The sequence below is a fragment of the Mytilus galloprovincialis genome, chromosome 6 (assembly GCF_965363235.1).
Source record: "Mytilus galloprovincialis chromosome 6, xbMytGall1.hap1.1, whole genome shotgun sequence".
In the NCBI taxonomy this organism is placed as follows: domain Eukaryota; kingdom Metazoa; phylum Mollusca; class Bivalvia; order Mytilida; family Mytilidae; genus Mytilus; species Mytilus galloprovincialis.
In genome coordinates, this window is record NC_134843.1 from 89,343,016 (window position 1) to 89,348,930 (window position 5,915).

Sequence of the window (5,915 nt, forward strand, 5' to 3'; positions counted from 1 at the left end):
TGAATTCAAGAATACCCTCGGGCCTGAATTCCAAACGGTAACTGGTTTGGTACTCGAATATTAAGGGAAAAAACTTTTAACTGCAAGGAGGTATGCTTTCTTTCCTATAAAAAAAATCTTTGATTCCAAAATTGATGGAAAAAATATTCTGTTCAAGGTGAAGCAGAGAACACAAAAATATTCTGACTATAGATTTCCCCCGATATCTCATAGTCTTAAATTTGGAACAAAATAATTTGATTGATAGGGTTGAAAAACTAAATAAAATTGTGTTCTGACTCCAATAAAAAAAAACGTACTCCCTTTTTGAAGTTTCGAAATCGTTGCTCTCTACATGATTCTAAGAATCCAACAAGCTACTCACGATTCATCTTGTTCAGGGCCGTAACTACCTATGAGGCAGGGGAGGCAACTGCCTCCCTTGAATTTTCCACACTAAATTTTTTTTTGAAGTAATAAAATGAAATATTGACAATATGTACACGAAGAACTTGAATTTATATTATAAACAAGTTTTCAGTTTTAACAGTGTTTTCATGATACGTGGTACATCTGTCATTTTCCGGATTTTTGATCGACAGTGAACCGTTTCAGTTTTATAATTTTTTGTGTGGCCGTCCATCTGTTATTCAGTATTTTCTATGTCATGTAAACAGTATGTCGTACGATAACACATATGAAACTTTGCTTTCGTCAATTTTGAATAAAACTTAACTACTCACATTTATTTAGAGGCTCGATTAAGCAGAGGAAGTTCCCTTTGTATTGTGAATCTTTTATGATATCGGAAATTCGTTACCGGCTGAATCAGCTGTTGGATCATTTTTTTTAACGTGTCTATAGTTAGACAGTACATACGAGAACATTGATATGGTCAATGCCTTAGACAGAAGTTAAAACACTCCCATTCGTTGTGGCAGGGACTCTCTATATACTAGTATAGAAAGTCCCTGATTGTAGCTTTATATATACATGTCTGTTCAGCATTCAACAATATTGAAATTCGATATACAAACAAATAAGTTAGGATCCTTCTTAAAAAAGTCATTAGAACTGAGGGCAGGGGACTCTTAACAACTTGTTTGTTGTTAAAAAAAAATGTGATGCTGTTGTTATTGTGTATGTTTAATATGGATGTTTATTGTGTTTATTGTGTTAATATATGTTGGTCATGCACAAACTGTAAAGTTTATATGACAATAAAATATTTGATTTGATTTGATTTGATTTGATAAAAAACAGAAATTATCTTGCGTTCTATGATCTTGCTTTATATGTTTTTTTTTTTAACTTACCAGTTTGATTTCTAACAAAAAAATCTTTAAATACAGATAATAATTGTTTGCATAAAAATTGCTTCCAGGATCAAGCATTACTGATGAGTCTTAAAGTAAGGAAATCGGAGGAAAACGGGTAATTTTTAGCCACTGATTTTATTGAGAAAAATCCGCGGTCACAATTTATTTAATGATAAATAATTATAGGTCAAAGTGCGGCCTTCAAGATGGAACCTCGGCTCACCCCAAACAGCACTGTGATCTCTGCTTGTTTTTGCATAAAAAAAATGCTTCATGCCGGCAGGTTTAAGCAATACTGATGTTTCTTTAGGTAAGGAAATCGAAGGAAAACCGGTCATTTTTAGTCATTTTCTGAGAGTTTGCGCCTCCAAACCCCCTCTCAAAGGGGGCCTCAATCGGCAGCCCACAAATCCCTGCCTCTCCTGAATTCGAACTCTAGTTACGGCCCTGTTGTTCTCTTCTTTTTGGGTTTGGATCTAAATAAGATTTTTCACACAATTTTCTTTTTTTGCGACAAGATTCTTGTTCTGATTCTAAGCTTAGATCACTGTCACTGTATGAATATTCCACTAAACGTGACATACTAAAAAATGTTGCTTTACGCCGAGAAAGTATTGGAAGGGATATTTCAGGAAGGGGAAAGACTCGACTATATATTTATCTGTACGATGTGTGGACCACATGCGATGATCTGGATAGGATTTACAGGTCTTTACAGGATAGATCATAATGAACCAAACATATACAAGTAGAAAAAAACAAAAGAAAATAATGAGGGGCTAACTATAAAGAATCAAGACTATTTTTCAGAGCATTGAATTTAGCCCTTTGTATTTGTGTAATAAAACCACAAACGAAGGAGTTGTTTCAATAAATTTAGAATATTCAACTTATTTGGTTGTATTCATGGCTTTTCCTAAAATATAAAGTTTACTTTGAGAATTTGATGGAGTATTGAGTTAACTGTTATGAACCTGTTATTACTATACTATATATAAAAATATTAATTTTCGCGAACCATTTAGGTCACGGAAATTCCAAAATATGGCATCAGTAAGGAGAGTTGTGCAAATAATGTGAATACACAGAACCCCCATCCAAATTATCTTTAGCTAAAAGTATTCATCATTTTCTATTTTATATGAACTAACAACATTCCATTTTTCTATAATTTCGATTGAAATATTCCAAAATCTTAGTTAAAATCGATCGAATGCCCCAAATAAACATTGTCTGATTGGTTGAAGTACTGTGGCGTCGATGATAAGCATAATAAGCCTCGATGTAAAGAATAAGCCTCGATGTAAAGCACACGCTTCACATGAATAAGGAGAGTTTTACAAATAATGTGAATACACAGATCCTCCATCCTATTTATATTTTGCTGGAAATGTTGCAGTGTTCATCATTTCTGTTTTGATTCTGCTCACAACATTCCATTTTTTCTATAATTCCGATTTAAATATGTGGAACCCGCAATAAAAATAGATGGCCTCAATGATCATGATGATCTAATAGCAACGCAAAAAATTCCGTTACCCTGAGTTCTACGATGTTACATTAGCCTGGGATCCGGCCCAATCTAGCTGCGCGTCGTAAGGTCAAGATTAGCCAGGATCCCAGTCTAAATAAATGTTACATAAACCAACCAAATCACACATACAGAACTTTGCGCTCAAATGTAATTCTTGGTGAAGTATACGGGTAACTTCGTTTACGAAAATTTATACACACTTTATCATGAACATATTACCTGGCTTTTGCATATTCACGTTTTTTTATGCTGAACTGTAGTTTTTTTTACATGAAGCAATAGGAGTAAGAATATTTATTTAGCGCCAATTTAACCAGCATCCTCACAAATCAACAAAATTCTTTACCGGTATTTTTGTGAAATTTCAGTTCTATAGGCTATCAATTAGAGAAATTTTGGTAAGTATTACTTATTTATGTTAAGGTTCTACTGATGTGCTTCTCCAGATCTTTTTGACGGTCCGTTTTATCCCATTTATCTCAATACTATCTCCGATGACAGGAATGTCAACTCGACCTATTCGTGTCGAAAGGGAAAATCCAATCTATTCTTCAACGGTTCATGCATTATTTTTGTATTATTTGATAACCAATCACATTCACGTTGCATGTTTGCATGAAAATGGTTATGTACATGTATTAGTGAATTGTAAGGGTGATGCAGCATGCGAGGTCAGTGCGCGATCACGTGACATTATTGTTTGTAAACAAACATGCTCCCCGTGTAACACGTGTCTGAATTATCCTTTCAAAGTGTTATGAATCTTTCAATAACTATTTTATAATATTTTTTGTTTTTGTTTTTAGGTTTGCATATCAGTAGTCTAAGTGAATTAGAAATAGTTCCGAGTTGTGTGTGGGTTTTTTTTAATAGTCTATAGAATTAGATGGTAAGTCTACATAAGTTATATGTACATGTAACTAAATTAAAGTCTAAAGTCTAAAAAGATGACTCCACTTTCCCTCTATATTTAAAACCCGCTTAACAATTTAAACAGCATTTGCTCCCCTTGAAAGCTAATTTGCCCCTTTCCCGTCATTTCCCTTTAAATTTGCTCAAAAGTCATACTTATAGTCCATTTACATTAACGGCTGATTTGTGATTTTACCATCTTAACTGAAATTTTCATATTGAACACATTTGACCATTCAGTATGAGTTCCGATGTTTTTTGTCTTATATGAAGGAGGTTTTAGGTCATGTTTTCCTAAACACCTTATTGCTATTTGTCTGTCCGGATTGTTAAAACCACAAAATCAGATAGTGATGAATATGCAAGTTTTCAACAATCCCGGAAATTACACCTTATTTAATTATCGCTATTTAGTCCAATCTGGGAAAACCAGTCATACACTGTATGTACAACTTCCTGTTGGGGTCATGCGGCCGAAAATAAAGGTTTTTTAGTAGAGAGCTGAGGGAGGAAAACTTTAGAAAGCGATCATCAAGAAACTTTAATAGAGTACGATCCACTTTTTTTCCAAATTAAAATTGAAGTAAAAAATTATTTTGTTTAAAGTATTTACAATAAGTTAAAACGGGTCTCATTAAAAAGTATTGTGCATGGTGAATTGTTTCAACAGCCCCAGATAGCTTCAACTGGATGAAAAAGTTGTGTAATTTTAGAATTTATCCGGTATGGAATAAATAGCGATTAGGTGTATTGACATCCACGAAAAAATATAGAAAGTAAAATACATGTAACTCCCCTTTAGGTTTTGATAAATATTGAATATGACATTAAAAGTTATAAAACTTTATTCTTTGAATATGTTTCTAGCGTAACATGTACGCTTAGTACTGCTTTTTATACGTCCGTCAAAGACGTGACGTATTATGGTATACAAATGTCCGGTGTCCGTCTATCTGTCCAGCGTAAACATGTGGCACCGTAACTTGAGAACGACTTATCCAAATTTCATGAAACTTAATATTGTTGTTTCTTATGATGGTCACATGATCTGTATACTTTTTGGTGAAAATAAGATTAAAACTTTTTGAGTTACGACACATTGCAACTTAAACAGGGGTGTGTTTTTTTCACATGTCACACCGTATCTCAAAACCAATTCTTGATTATGGCTTAAAACTTTAAACACTTCTTAGTTACATTAATCTTAATATCTGTATACTTTTTGGTGATGATTCAAAATTTCATTTTTGAGTTATTGAGTATTTATCATGTTTTTTCCAAGTCCGGATCCATAATTAGTATCAAAAACCGGAAGTGTGCCATTTGGCCACAGACCACAATTAATTTCTCTATCATTTCTTTAGAACATTTTGTATCATTAAAAAAATTGCACCATGCACTTTTGTCAAATTTTTTGTGTGTCTTATGTATAGCACTAGTCCAAAAATATATCCAAAATTCAGAAAGATTGAAGCAATCACTTTTACAAATTTAGCCAATATACATCCATACCCCTATGGACAAGTCAAGAGATGTTCCGAAAACTGTAAATATGACCTTTTTGCACATGGCCTAATCACTCATTCCATATCAAAATCAGTTTAAATACAACATCCAAAAAATTATTTCACCTCTCATCTTTCATTTCCACCCGATAAAATCTAAGAAATGAGTGGGGAAGGGAAAGAAAAAAAATTAAGGAAAAATACACTCTAATTAAAAGGAACTACGAAAAGCGGGGTCATTAATTGTGGTCTTGGGCCATTTGCAATGTTTATGAAGCACCTGCTGTGCAAATTTCTTGGATTTTAACCTATTTGGAATACCTTTTGACATTAATAAAATGTTTTACTGCCTTTCTATGCAAGAGGAAGCAAGAGAGAAAAAAATATGTCATTTATCAGAAGCCTGTGTCAAAAACAGGGTCGATTGATAATTTTTTTTTAATTTTTTTTTTTGAAAGATCCAATAAAAAAGTTAGGGTCGGGGTTTAAAAACAGGGTCGGTCGGGTTACCTGAAACAGGGATCTTTTTTTTCTCGGCCCAAGGAGAGTTGTTCAAATAATGTGAATACACAGAACCCCCATCCAATTACGGTTATTTTTGGAAAACAAATAGTGTGATTTGTCAAATTCAGCTGATTTTTTAATCGTCTGGAAAAAAGTGTACAT